Below are 13,923 nucleotides of genomic sequence, written 5' to 3'. Positions count from 1 at the left end.
GTTTCTCCAAGCCCCAACCCTTTCTTCTTTGAGTTTCTTGTTGATGATGGTTTGGTATTATGGTGTAGATTTTTAGACCATTTATCTCCGAACTCTTTCGTATAATACTTCTTTATTTCTGGATTTAACATTGATTGAATTGTATAAACATTCGTTCTTTCATGGACTCTATAGTAACAGCACCAGCACCGGCACCGGTATCAGCATCAGCACCAGCACCAGCAATTTACGAACTACAACAAGAACTGAAGAAGAAGAAGAAGAAAGCTCACTAACCCAACCCCTTCACATATTGACACTGATGAAGGAAACAAAAGCTAAAACCCAAATCCCTAGTCAAACTCAGGCTAATAAGGAACAAGCTTGGATGCCTTCATCTTGTCTATCCACGAAATAAATGACTTGGTGGTATTCCTGAAACCCAAGAAGCCATGTTCTTTACTCTTGTTCATGGAGTTCAACAACGAATCTTCAACCCCAAGAGCAAAATCTGCGAACCACCAAGCCCCTACTTCCTCCAATTTAGTGTGCAACAACTCGTTCTCCCTGACGATCTCGTCCCACACGGGTCCCTTGTCCTTCATCATCTCCGCCAACGGAGGAACACCCTCTTCATATTCGGGGCAATCCAACTCGAATTGCTCCGCCAATACCTTCTACAGTTGCTTCCACTTGAACAGATCTCCGTTTACGGAATTGAAGGCCTCGTTCTTGGCGTAGGGATCTACGGACACCCAAATGTGCTGCTCGGCGATTAGATCAGCATCGGAAGCATCCATGAAACTGTTCCAAGCGGCTCGAGTTCCCGGAAACCTCAGGGGCTTGCCCTCGTGCTTACAGATTACGGCGTAGGCGCAGAGGGTGCCGATGATGTTCATCAAGCTGAAGGGTGAGAAACCGAAGATGGTAGTAGGGCGGAGGACAGACCACGTCAAGCTGTCTTTCTTCTCGAACTCTTCGAAGAGAATGTCCTCCTGGGTGTAGTAGAAATTGGGTGTGGGAAGCCGAGGGAGATCCTCGTGGAAGGGAGGCTCGTGAGGGCGGGCGGTGCCGGATAGCAATTCCTCGAAAGAGCCTAGATAGTGCTTGGTCCCCGTCTGGAGGCAGATGTGTTGGAGATTTGGGGCATTGGGGATCACCGCTCTGAGAACGTTGCGTAACATAGCGCCGTTGATCTCGCAATTGGCGGACTTGGTGCCACGATCGGCCCAGGTGACGTAGAAGATGTGAGTGACGTCGGTGAGAGGGGAGAGCTTGGTGAGAGTTTCGTCGGTGTTGGAGACGTCACACTGGATGTACTCGACTGGGTAGTCGGCGTTCCAGGAGGGGCGGGGGCGACGTGCTACGCCGTAAACCTTCCAGGGACCGCCAGGGGTGTCGGGAAGGGGAAGAATCTCGGCCAGGCTGTTACCAACGATGCCTGTGACGCCGATAACCAGTCCCACGCTCTCGTAAAGTCCCTTTGGACGACCTTCATCGTCATCGGACCTTCTCTGTTGAAACAACCAATTAGGTATTCAATTCTGGCAATCAGAATCATCGAATAGTTCGTTTGGGAAGAAAGAGAACAACAATACAGAAGAAGGGGGAAGAAGAGAAAATTAAAGAAAAACGGAATTACCTTAACGGCGCCTATCGCTCCTGCCCACCACCAACTCATTTTCTATTCTTCCCCACTGAAATGCCAATGATGATATTGCGTTCAAAGAAAGAGAGAAAATATTTATGGAATGAGGAAGGGAGCGAAGGGAAGGTGAGATTGGGGGTTGGGTTGGGACTTCGGGATGAGGATTGGAGGACGGTGGATAAGAGAAGAAGAGGACTAGGATATGGATCCACATCTTCTACTTCCAAAATTCGTACTTTCATCTACTGTGGAGGCGAAGGGTGTCCTACCCTCTTTTATTTCAAACAACTATTACCCTTTCCTCCTCTTACAAACTAATAATTAACTGATCCCACCGTTACATACCCATAACGGAGAGGGTTAATCGTGAGAATATGCCGTTGTCACGAATTTTCTAGAACCAAAATATCCTTTTGGAGTGATAATTGTGATAATTGTAAAAAAAACCCCACCCCATCATCGTCCCTTCTCGTCCTCCTCCTCCTCCTACTTCTTCTTCTCCTTCTCCTTCTCCTTCTCCTTCTTCCTCCTCTGCAACCCCAACCGCCCCAATCTTTCTCTAGCTCTCTTTCCAAGACCTCCTTCTCTATACCCAAAAAACGGAAGACAGGTTTCTGCATTAATCCAGTGAGCAGCAATCGATTAGAGAAGAAATGACTCCATGCCTGTTCTTTACCTTGAACCTTCTCGTCCATTCACCGGAACAAAATTATAACAATCCAAAACATAATCCAGTCCACCGGAAATGCTTAAAAAGGTATCCAATACAAGGAACGGAGAAGCTCAAGAGAAAAAAAAATCACCAAACATACAATCGAAGAACAAAAGGTTTCCTCCTTTTTTTTAACTTCCCTTTCCAAACCAAAAATCACCGGATGGCAGACACCACTGACGAGCCAAGAAATTTTTAAATGAAAAGAAAATGCAGAGAAATAAATTAGGGAAACGCAATTCAAGGAGAAGTAAAGAGTAAAGAATTGATCATACCTTCAAGCTAAAAGAGACAAGGAAAGTAACAAAGTGGATCTGGAGAGCAAAAGAAGTGGAATTTCAAGCTTGCATTGGAAGAAAAGCTCTCGGATACTCAACCATCAATGGAGCAGAGCAATTAAGGTATTTGTTTTCTTTCTATATTTTCCCTCGCTTTTCACTTTTCTTGTTTAGTTCTCTCTTCAGTAGTCGTCTTCTTCAGTTGCAGAGAGAGCAAGAAAGAGAGAATGGAGGGAAAGTGAGAATGATGGAAGCAGGGGAGAAGAGAGTGTAGGAGTGAAAGAGGTGGAGATGGTGGGCGTTGGGTGGGTTAAAAACTATACGCGTTAGGTGTCACTTTAAAAGGTAAAGACGCTGGGAAAAGTAAAAACCTCTCTTTCGTTTTTTGGGTATAGAGGAGGTCTTGGAAAGTGAGTTAGAGAGAGATTGGGGCGGTCGGGGTTGCAGAGGAGGAAGAAGAAGAAGGAGAAGGAACGGTGATGGGGTGGGGTTTTTTTTTACAATTACCACTCCAAAATGGCATTTTGGTCTTAAAAAATTCATGACAACGGCACACTCTCACGACTAACCCTCTCCGTTACGGGTATGTAACGGTGGGGGTCAATTAGTTATTAGTATGCAACAGGGGAGGGTAATAGTTGTTTGAAAGTTTTTAGAAGGGTAATAATAGATATCAAAGTTTTTGGAGTGGTAATTGTAAAAAACCCTTTGTTTTTTGATGAAAGTATAATCACACAAATCACACACCAATCCCAAATAGTTAATCGACTTTTGGGACCGTGGAATGGAATGGCGGATATACACCACACACCACACACACCCGAACCTTGTACATACAAGCTCATTGTGGTTCTCAGCAAAAAAAAACCTTTTTATCGTGGTCCCCTTACACCCAATCCAAGATCGATATCCTAATCTAATGACTGAAAATGATAGTGCCATAGCAATCGGTGTGCAGCGATGGCCCATCCATGCGGAAAAAAAAATCCTCTGCAGTGCACTGTAGTTTGGGCTTGAGAGTTCGACCCATACACGATGCAACAGCCAACGGTGCCAAGCTCGAGAAGAAAAGAAAAGTAAATTGGGTTAATCTAATGACTGAAAAATGCACCGTTGGATGAAGCATCTTCCACGTGTCAAGCTCTCAAGCCCGAACTGTAGTGCACCACAAGATCAGTACACTGCAAAGGATTTTAATCCCATGCAATGGGAGATAGAGGTCTGATGGATAGGCTTCAAAATCTTAGATGCTAAGAATATGCTGATTTCAGGTTAATTCATATCAATCCAAGCAAAGACAGAGAAAGTAGGGACGTTTTCTTTGGGGGGTTGGGGGGTTAGGTGTTTAAAGGACTCACCCATCACCATAGAGTGTTTACTGCTGGTTACCCAATGTATTCCTGAACCTTTTTAATAAATGTAAATCATAAGACTCCTCCATAACACCAAATGATTTACATTTTCTAAAGAGTTAAGGAATTCATTGGGTAACTAGCACTAAACAATCTATGGTGATCATTTCTACCAGCAGTTATAATATATTTAGGGATGTCAATAGATCGGGGGCTTGGGCTTGATCGGTTTTAGTTGGATCAATTGGTCCCCATCAATTTAAGGTTTCACTCTTACCAAAAAAAAAAATTTAAGTTTTCACACAGTTTTTGTCCGTTCAAGTAATCAGGTCTCGTAGGTCATTGGGTATGGACATGTTTCTATTCAGTTGGTATGTTTTCAATTCATAATCGGCCTTTAAATTGGTTAATTGACTAATTAGACTATAAACGATCCTTAAACAGATAATAATCAAACTAAATTGACTGAAATGAGCTAATTGGTCTATAAACAACTAGTTATCGGTTAGTCACAGTATTCAATTGGTCTCAATCAGACAACCATTGGGTCATTGCCTTTGCATCGAAAACGCATGATTATTAATTTTTTGCTATTTCACTGACAAGAAAAATCAATAGCAAAAAATGAAGATCAAAGTATCAAACATGAATTACCTAGCAAAAAATGAAGATCTAAGTATCAAACATGAATAACCATTAATTCAAAAAATCAGCTCAAATTAGGTGTGGTGAATTAGGTTCTTCTAATGGAAAGGTGGATAGACATCAAGGTAGATAGTGAAAGAGGGTGTAATCTTCCAAGGGAGTGGACTCTTTCAAGAGAGTATAAGAAGGTGGATTTTCCAAAGGAATGAATAGTTCCAAGGGAAGTGATTTTTCAAAAGGTGGAATCTCTAAGAGATTAAAATCTTCCAAGAGCAAAAAATGAGTCCTAGAAAATGAGAGAGATGTCTACCATGATAGATAGTGAGAAACCAAAATATAAGAAAAGACCCAAGTTCAAGACAGGGAACCAGCAAGACAATCACCCTAAATACATAAGATTTTCATCTTTCATCACTTCTATCAATTTCTCCAAATCCCACCCCTTCCCTCAGTTTCTTTTTGATGATCGTTTGGTATTATGGTTTAGAGAGTAGAGAGTAGACCATTTATTTCCAAACCCTTTTATTTAACACTTATTTATTTCTGGATTTTACATTCATTGAATCGTATGCAACATTCGTTCTTTCATGCACTGGATAGGAACGACAGCACCAGCAGCAATTTACAAACAACAAGAAGAAGAAGATAAAAAACTCACCAATCCAACTCCTTCACATTTTGACACTAACGAAAGAAACAGAGGCAAAAACCCAAATCCCTCATCAAATTCAAGCTAAGGAACGAGCTTGGATGCCTTCATCTTGTCTACCCACGAAATAAATGACTTGGTGGTATTCCTGAAACCCAAGAAACCATGCTCTTTACTCTTGTTCATGGAGTTCAAAAACGAATCTTGAGCCCCAAGAATAACATCTGCGAACCACCAAACCCCTACTTCTTCCAGTTTAGTGGGTAACAGCTTGTTCTCCCGGACGATCTCGTCCCATACGGGTTCCTTGTCCTTCATCATCTCCGCTAACGGAGGAACACCCTCTTCATATTCGGGGCAATCCATCTCGAATTGCTCCGCCAACACCTTCCACAGGTGCTTCCACTTGAACACATCCCCGTTTACGCAATTGAAGGCTTCGTTCTTGGCGTAGGGATCTACGGACACCCAAATGTGCTGCTCGGCGATTAGATCAGCATCGGAAGCATCCATGAAACTGTTCCAAGCGGCTCGAGTTCCCGGAAACCTCAGGGGCTTGCCCTCGTGCTTACAGATTACGGCGTAGGCGCAGAGGGTGCCGATGATGTTCATCAAGCTGAAGGGTGAGAACCCGAAGATGGTAGTAGGGCGGAGGACAGACCACGTCAAGCTGTCTTTCTTCTCGACCTCTTCGAAGAGAATGTCCTCCTGGGTGTAGTAGAAATTGCGGGTGGGAAGCCGAGGGAGATCCTCGTGGAAGGGGGGCTCGTGAGGGCGGGCGGTGCCGGATAGCAATTCCTCGAAAGAGCCTAGATAGTGCTTGGTCCCCGTCTGGAGGCAGATGTGTTGGAGATTTGGGGCATTGGGGATCACCGCTCTGAGAACGTTGCGTAACATAGCGCCGTTGATCTCGCAATTGGCGGACTCGGTGCCACGATCGGCCCAGGTGACGTAGAAGATGTGAGTGACGTCGGTGAGAGGGGAGAGCTTGGTGAGGGTTTCGTCGGTGTTGGAGACGTCGCATTGGATGTACTCAACGGGGTAGTCGGCGTTCCAGGAGGGGCGGGGGCGACGGGCTGCGCCGTAAACCTTCCAGGGACCGCCAGGGGTGTCGGGGAGGGGAAGAATCTCGGCCAGGCTGTTGCCGACGATGCCGGTGACGCCAATAACCAGCCCCACGCTCTCGTAAATTCCCTTTGGACGACCTTCATCGTCATCGGACCTTCTCTGTTCAAACAACCAATTTGGTATTCAATTCCGACGATCAGAACTTATAAATTTCAATAAAACAAAATCAGAATCATCGAATAATTCGTTTGGGAAGAAAGAAAACAAAATTAATCATTATTTAAGAAAGGAAAAATAAAAGAAGAAATGAGAAAGAAAACGAAATTGCCTTAACAGCGCCGATCGCTCCTGCCCACCACCAACTCATTTTCTATTCTTCTTGATTGCAATGCCAACTGCGATCAAAGAAAGAAAAAATGTGTTTATCGAAACGCATAAGAGAAACGAGGAGAGAGAGAGAGAGACGAGGAGGTCGAGACTTGGAGTTGGGAATGGTGGATTGTGTGGATAAGGGACAAAGAAGACTACTATCTTTAATTATATAAACGTGTGTTCATATCTCACGTGTTAAGTGGGGGTACCGTTGTGTGGCAAAGGCTATGGCATAAAAATGTACAACTGTAACGGACGGAGATCCAGTGGCGGTGATTTGGCGGAGCTTTAAGCTGATCCATTCCATGTTCGCGTGGGGATTCCCTTTGTGGGATTTTGCCAAGCTGACGGTAGCCTTTTCCTTTATTTTATTTATTTGGCAAAAGGTTTTGTATACGGGTGTGCATGGTGTACAACCATGTCTACAATTGTTTGGATGGGGATGAGAGGCCGTGTATTATACATAATCATTTTCATCCAATGGTTATAGACACGATCGTGGATCATACAATGTACAAAAAATCTCCCCTATTTGATTAATTAACTCTTATTTTAGCTGGGCTACAAATCTCATCGTGGCCCTTTTCCCAGGAACAATATGGTCTGATGGATACGGTTCTTCACCATCAAATGTGTGGTATGTCCCCTCCGTAGGATAAGGACTGGAATGTCAAAAGTTGACCGATAGGACAGACCTAAACTGTTCAATTGAAGCCTAAGAATTAAACCCAATTATGGATCGATAGCTAATCGATCAAATAGAAATGTGTACAAACCTTGACCTATGAGGCCGATTACTTAAAACTGATGAAAACAATACAGGGCCTCAAATAAATTGGTGTGGACCAATTAAGCCCGACCGAAGCCTATTGGAACAGACCGATTGATAGCCCTAAGTAAGGGGGATTGAGTTGAAACTAACACACAAGCCACCAAGAAATAATAATGCAGGTGAAAACTCTAGTGAGTGGTGATTGTGTATTAGATTTTAACTCTTGGGCGGGGATTGATATGTCGTTGTTGGATGGAATTAGGGGTGAAATAGGGTACGGTTGGGCCTGATTTTTTAAAACCCTAGCCCAACCCTCAATCCAAGCCTAACCCTGGGTCCTCTTAACTCAACCTAAGCCCAACCCAACCCTAGGTCGAGCTGAGATATCTCAGTCCAGACCCAACCCTGTTGGGCTCAGCCCAGTCCAGCCCAGCCCGAATTTATCATGATCGGGCCAAGCTGGCTCGGGTTGGCCCTAATTGACTCTAATTTTTGTTAGGGCCTAGTTGACTTGCTCTACTTCATATGATTGTGAATTTGTTTGTTTCATACTCAATTGACTATTAGACTTTTCTTTGGGTTAAAAAACTTAACGTAATCTTGAAATTGTAAATATTTTTGTTCAATAGATAGTTATCTTTTTTTTCTTTTTGGATAAAATAATAGATAATTAGATACTAAACATAAATTATAAATTGTAAAGCATAACCTAACACAAGGTCGGGTCAGGCTGGGCTTAGCCCTAGACCTCAATCCTAGCCCAGCCCTACTCTGACCCAGGACATAAAAATTTTAACCCTAACCTACCCTCAGGGTTGAAAATTCTAGCTCAGGCCCTGTTCGAGCTCGGGTCGACATGGACAAACTTATGACCCTAAATGGAATCTTTACGTAAAGTCAATGAGAGCACAAGAGAAGGCATCGCACATATAAAGGAATCACAAAGTGTGAGAGGACAAATGATACCAATATATTTTCTCAAATCTTTTAGCTCATTTAATTCTATTTCATTTTTTGAAAAAGAATTTTTTGTCCGAGAGTGTGACTCATGCGCTAGCATTGGGGTCAATGGGAGTGCATGTGAAAGCATCAACAATGATGGAATTTCTGCATTTCATTAGGGACAAGGTGATCATTTTGTGGGAGAATGAGATTGAGCGCAGGAGCTACACTCCCAGACATGTGTCAACTTCAACAGGGCTATAGGATCTCCTTGTGGAAAAAGATTCTATACTTGGATTGGGGGATTTACAACTCAGGTTATATTGAGTTGAACATCATTGACAGTTTTTGGGCCGTGTTCAAGTTGACACATTGTAATCCAAAATGGTCTGAAAATATATTTGGATCCCATTTTTTTTAGGGGGTTGACATTTCTAATTTCATAGATTATGATATAAAATTAAGGGAAAATTAGTTCTCTTTAGCGAAAGAAAAATCAACAAAAACTCATTTTGAGAATGCTTCGATCCCTCCTCCTCTGCTCAGCCTTCTGTTTCTCCACTCCTTACTTTCACCCCTCAAAGAAGATGAACTCGTGGTTCATCAGTATTTGAGTATCATTGGCTCTATTTAACAGCCATTAAACTAAGGCTTCTATTGGAATGCATTCTACGCTGCTAATACAGCAATAATAATGTTTAGTATTATCGACTTAGAATGCATACCAATCGAAACCTAAATTAATGTGCTCAATCAACACTGTTTCAGCAATTTATTGATCCAAGTGGAATTAATGGAGGAGCTGAGCAGGAGGTAAAACAAAATTTCAATCCCTATTTTCTATCTATAAATATTTTTATTTTTCAATCTCAATAGATTTTAATTACCGCATTATTGATCCAATGTTTTTCTTTGATTGGATACTACCGCATTATAGAATCCAAACAAAGCATTAATTCTTTTGTCTTTAATTTTAATTGTGCAAGTAATCATTTTGTTCATGGCATGAATGAATTTTTTTTTTTTATTCATATTAATGTGACCAACACAGTTGACAAAATATACGACTCCATCAACCATAGAGTGGAATTAAGCCAAACTGTGTATGAAGTTGCAACGGTTAATTTAGTTACTAAATTATTAAATTTCTATTCTTACAAAAAAACCCCATATTGCAACTTTTTGAAAGTAAATGAATAAAAGGAAAAAGATTTAGTTTTTCTTGTAAACATTTGATGCTATAATTGGACTTCGGGTAGAGATGAAGAGTTGAAGGTCGATTTACCTTTATTCAATCCAAGAAGGGGGATCAGATCCTATGGATGAAGAAATTCTCTCTTCACCTGTTTGTTTCTTTATTTTTTTTAATAAGAAAAATAGAGTTGCAAACTGAATTATTTGATGCCTGTTCAGTGCACAGAAGTAAACACCGTATAAGTTTTTTGAGTTTTGTTCGAATGATCTGAAGGTCTAGTACTTAAAAGACAAAATTTTAAAAAAGGAATTTGAAATAGGTATCAGATTTGTTGATCCATCTAAATAATGAACTGCCTATCGACGTACTCTTCCTAAAAAACATTAGATCTTATACAGTGGTATCATGTCTATAATTTGCCCAAGGGAGAGGTTTCTCTAAGCAAACAGGGTACTCTCCAACCTTTTGTATAAATATTGGCTCTCCCCTTTGCACAATGTTATAGAGTTAAAATTTCACTCGAAAGCACAATGATCTTCATGAAAAAAAATATATATATTTTGAATCAATATGATTCATTGATTGACCAAATACACTTAATGAGCAATCATAACATTAAAGAATAAGGGTTATATATGTTATGGGAAGAAGAGTGTTGTCTGGTCGCATGGCCCCTGCAGTGTGGGGCCAATGAGTGGGGCACGTAGGGGTATCAACAGGAGTGGGACTATCATATCGCCCCTTGTGTGGGCACAGGAGGAGAATCTGGCACGGATATTATTCCTATATGTTATATGGAAAAATATTCTCTGTGGGGGGTGGGGGGCGGGGGGCAGGACACCCACACACAGTGCGAGGTGAAATGACCACCCTGCTGCATGCTCTCATTGGTTATCGTGTACGTGAGACCGCTGCACTCTCCCACAGAGAACACTCCCCCATGTTGTATATAAAGTTGCTCAATCAACACAAGCATTTGTGCTTGGCTTCACAATAGAAATTGTTTTGAGAAATATTTAACTTATATGCAACATACGCATACATTTTTTTAATACCAAACATTTTTCACCAAAATGATCAAAATATTTCATATCAGAAACCACACTGAAATAACCATCAAAATTAAATTTAGAAATAAATATTGGCAATCCTAGTTGGTACATAGAGATCGAGTTCTCTCTTCTGCCTGAGCCAAACCGCGTAATGCACAACCCTAGGCCCTAAGACTCTATCTTGGGCCCACCTAAGATAAAATAGGCCCAAATCCCATTTCCATCTCCGGGCGAAATCCAATTTGAACCCTTTCATTTCCGCATCTGTTTTCTAGACCCAACTATATCTCGATTCTGGACTCTGGACACTGGACACCCATTGATTCAATCCTCGATCTTGATCATTTTTGAGGTGATGACCTGGTGACAGCTGGCCCAGCTAGCCAGCCAGGCAGACCAGAGATTATTTTGTGGGCGCCAGCTTGTTTTATTTGACTTTAGCTTGTATTTAGTTTCTTTTTTTTCTTTTTTTATTTAAATCTAATTAATATCCTTTGCTTGCTGCCCAAGCATCATCATCACATGTAATATAAATTCTCTACATGTCTGATATTTTCTCTCTCTCTCTCTCTCTCTCTCCAAAAGAAAGATAAAAGATGAGCTTTTGTTTCAGAATTCGACTATCATTGCTCTATTTAGCAGCAGCCATTAAATGAAGGCTTCGTTCGGAATGCATTCTACTTTGATAATGCATATTAAGAAATAATAGAGCTTAGCATTATCAACTTAGAATGCATACCAAACGAAGCCTAAATTAATGTGCTCAATCAAGATGGTTTCAGCAATTTATTGATCAAAGTGGAATTAATGGAGGAGCCAAGGAGGTAAAACAAAATTTCAATTCCTATTTTTTTTTATCTATAAATGTTTTTCTTTTTCAATCTCAAATCTCAATAGATTTTAATTACCCTTTTTTATTATATTTTTTTTTGTGGGGGGTGGGAAGGGGAGGTGGTTGAAATCTCAATAGATCTTACAGTGCAAAAGAACGATTAGTGGCAAAAATTTATGGTTTCTAAATTCATCAGCAGTGAAATTAATTTCTACTTCTGTAGCTGATCATCGATCCTGAAATATTACTGATCACTGAGAAAATCTCTTTCCTCCTAAAAAAACCAAAGGGAAAAATCAAACCAAAATCTCCCTTAAAACTACCATATGATCACAAAGGAGATCGAAAAAGAGAAATAACATCCCTATGGAACCACATAACTCAAGTGCCTTTCTACCATTCTAAAAGTAAAGGATGGCCATCTCCTCTTCATTTCTCCAAATCAGTTTATACTTCTACCCAAAAATAAATAAGACCAGACATTCATCCGTTCAATATTAGAAATCACTACGAACACCAGTCATTTTAGTTGTGTAAATAATCATTTTGTTCATTGCAAGTGTGAGAAATTTTTTCTGTTTTTTTTTAGGTAGAAAACCAATTTATTCTTCAAATGCATGGGACCAACATAGTTGACAAATTATATAAGATTCCATCAACCATAGAGTGAAATTAGGTCAAATTATCGTATACACTTTTGACTGCATAACTCTTTAAAAATTGCAATGATTAATTTGGCAACTAAATTATTAAATTTCTATTCTAAAACCCCATATTGCAATTTTTTAGTGAAACTAAACGGATAAAAGGAAAGGAATTTAGTTTTTCTTGCGAACATTTGATGCTATATATGAAAGTATGAACGGACTTCAGGAGGAGATGAAGAGTGCTCATTATCGTTAACTCCCACACCCTATTGTTGATGGTTGAAATCCCCTTAATCAGTCCAATTAGATGGTCAGATCCTATTGATGGAGAGATTCTCTCCTCACCAAAGGAAAGTAATATATGCATATAAAATATATATATATTACTTCACATTTTATATATATAGAAAACCAGATGTTTAATGCTCTACTGATTGCTTCACATTTTAGTCATTTGGGATTATTAGAATTAATCCTATTGCTCTTTTGTAAAGAGGTGATGTAGGGTTGTCCCATACTCTATTTAAATTCGTAGTTAAACAAGGGATGGACAAGAGAAGCAATAACATTTATTGATCAAGGGTAGACTTGGAACAAACATTAAATGAACACTAGCATCATTTTAAACCCTTCTCTTGGTTGATTGCTCACCCAACCTTCTCTCCCTTTTTCTTTGCATTGGAGCGAGTTTTTTATATACTAATTTTTGTTGCTCATTTTTCCCCTATAGATATTTTGATAATAGGGCATAGGGGACTATTAGAATTAATCCTATTGCTCTTTTGTAAAGAGGTGATATAGGGCTGTCCCATACTCTATTTAAGTTCGTAGTTAAACAGGGGATGGACAAGAGAAGCAATAACATTTATTAATCAGGGTTAGACTTGGAACAAACATAAAATGAACACAAGCATCAATTTAGAAACTTCTCTTGGTTGATTTCTCACCCAACCCTCTCTCTCTCTTTTTCTTTGCATTGGAGTTAATTTTTTCTATACTAATTTTGTTGCTCATTTTTTCCTTACAGATATTTTGATAATAGAGCAAAATTTTCACCCGCATCAATTAGGATAGTATGTTCGGAGATAGCTCTCTCTGAGATCGCACAAACAGATTTGTGAGTTACCCTCTCTCTCCTTTTTGAATCCAGGCTATTGTTTCTTATTTTTTTCCTATTCGAGGAAGGATATGAGGTTTTATTTTTCTTCAATCTGAGGTTTTGTTTTCTGTTTTCTCTGTCCCATCAATTTTCACCCCAACCCCTCTCTCTCTCTCCTTTGTATTGAAGTGCATTTTTTATACTATATATTTTGTTGCTCATTTTCCCCTACAGATATTTTGTTTGGAGATTGCCAAAAAGACCAAACTAATTAAATTATATTTTTGGAGTCAACAGCTAATTTTAAACTTTCTTATTGTGCAATAGTTGCAGGTTATGCAAGTGAGGATACTCTTAAGGTACTTTTGATTTTGAAAGGTTGATCTTACACTTTTGTACTCAGAAATAAACACTTTTTAATCTGAAATAAGTATTCTATTAATGTTTTCAAGGGTGGAAAGTATTCAGAGGAAAATGCCAATGTTGTCATGATTCAGATTCTAAGAGTTGTTTCGTTCTGTAATCTCCAAGGCATGGTTCACCGTAACCTCAAGCCAGAGGTAACTGCCCATAGCTTGAATTTTTAGGGTATCCAAATAATTGTTCATAATATGTTCGTACTTGAGTTTCTTTTTCATGGTGGCTTTTAAATTGTGGATACAATTCAACCAAATGTGACCT

The 13,923-nt window shown here is 40.0% G+C and overlaps 1 pseudogene; it reads right to left on the bottom strand.

The window, feature by feature from the left end:
* Positions 1–268: 268 nt before the first annotated feature.
* Positions 269–6,719, bottom strand: LOC122658214 (annotated as a pseudogene).
* Between the last annotated feature and the right edge of the window lie 7,204 nt (positions 6,720–13,923).

Source organism: Telopea speciosissima, chromosome 4, assembly GCF_018873765.1.
Source record: "Telopea speciosissima isolate NSW1024214 ecotype Mountain lineage chromosome 4, Tspe_v1, whole genome shotgun sequence".
NCBI lineage: Eukaryota > Viridiplantae > Streptophyta > Magnoliopsida > Proteales > Proteaceae > Telopea > Telopea speciosissima.
This window is presented reverse-complemented; position numbering and strand designations above follow the sequence as displayed.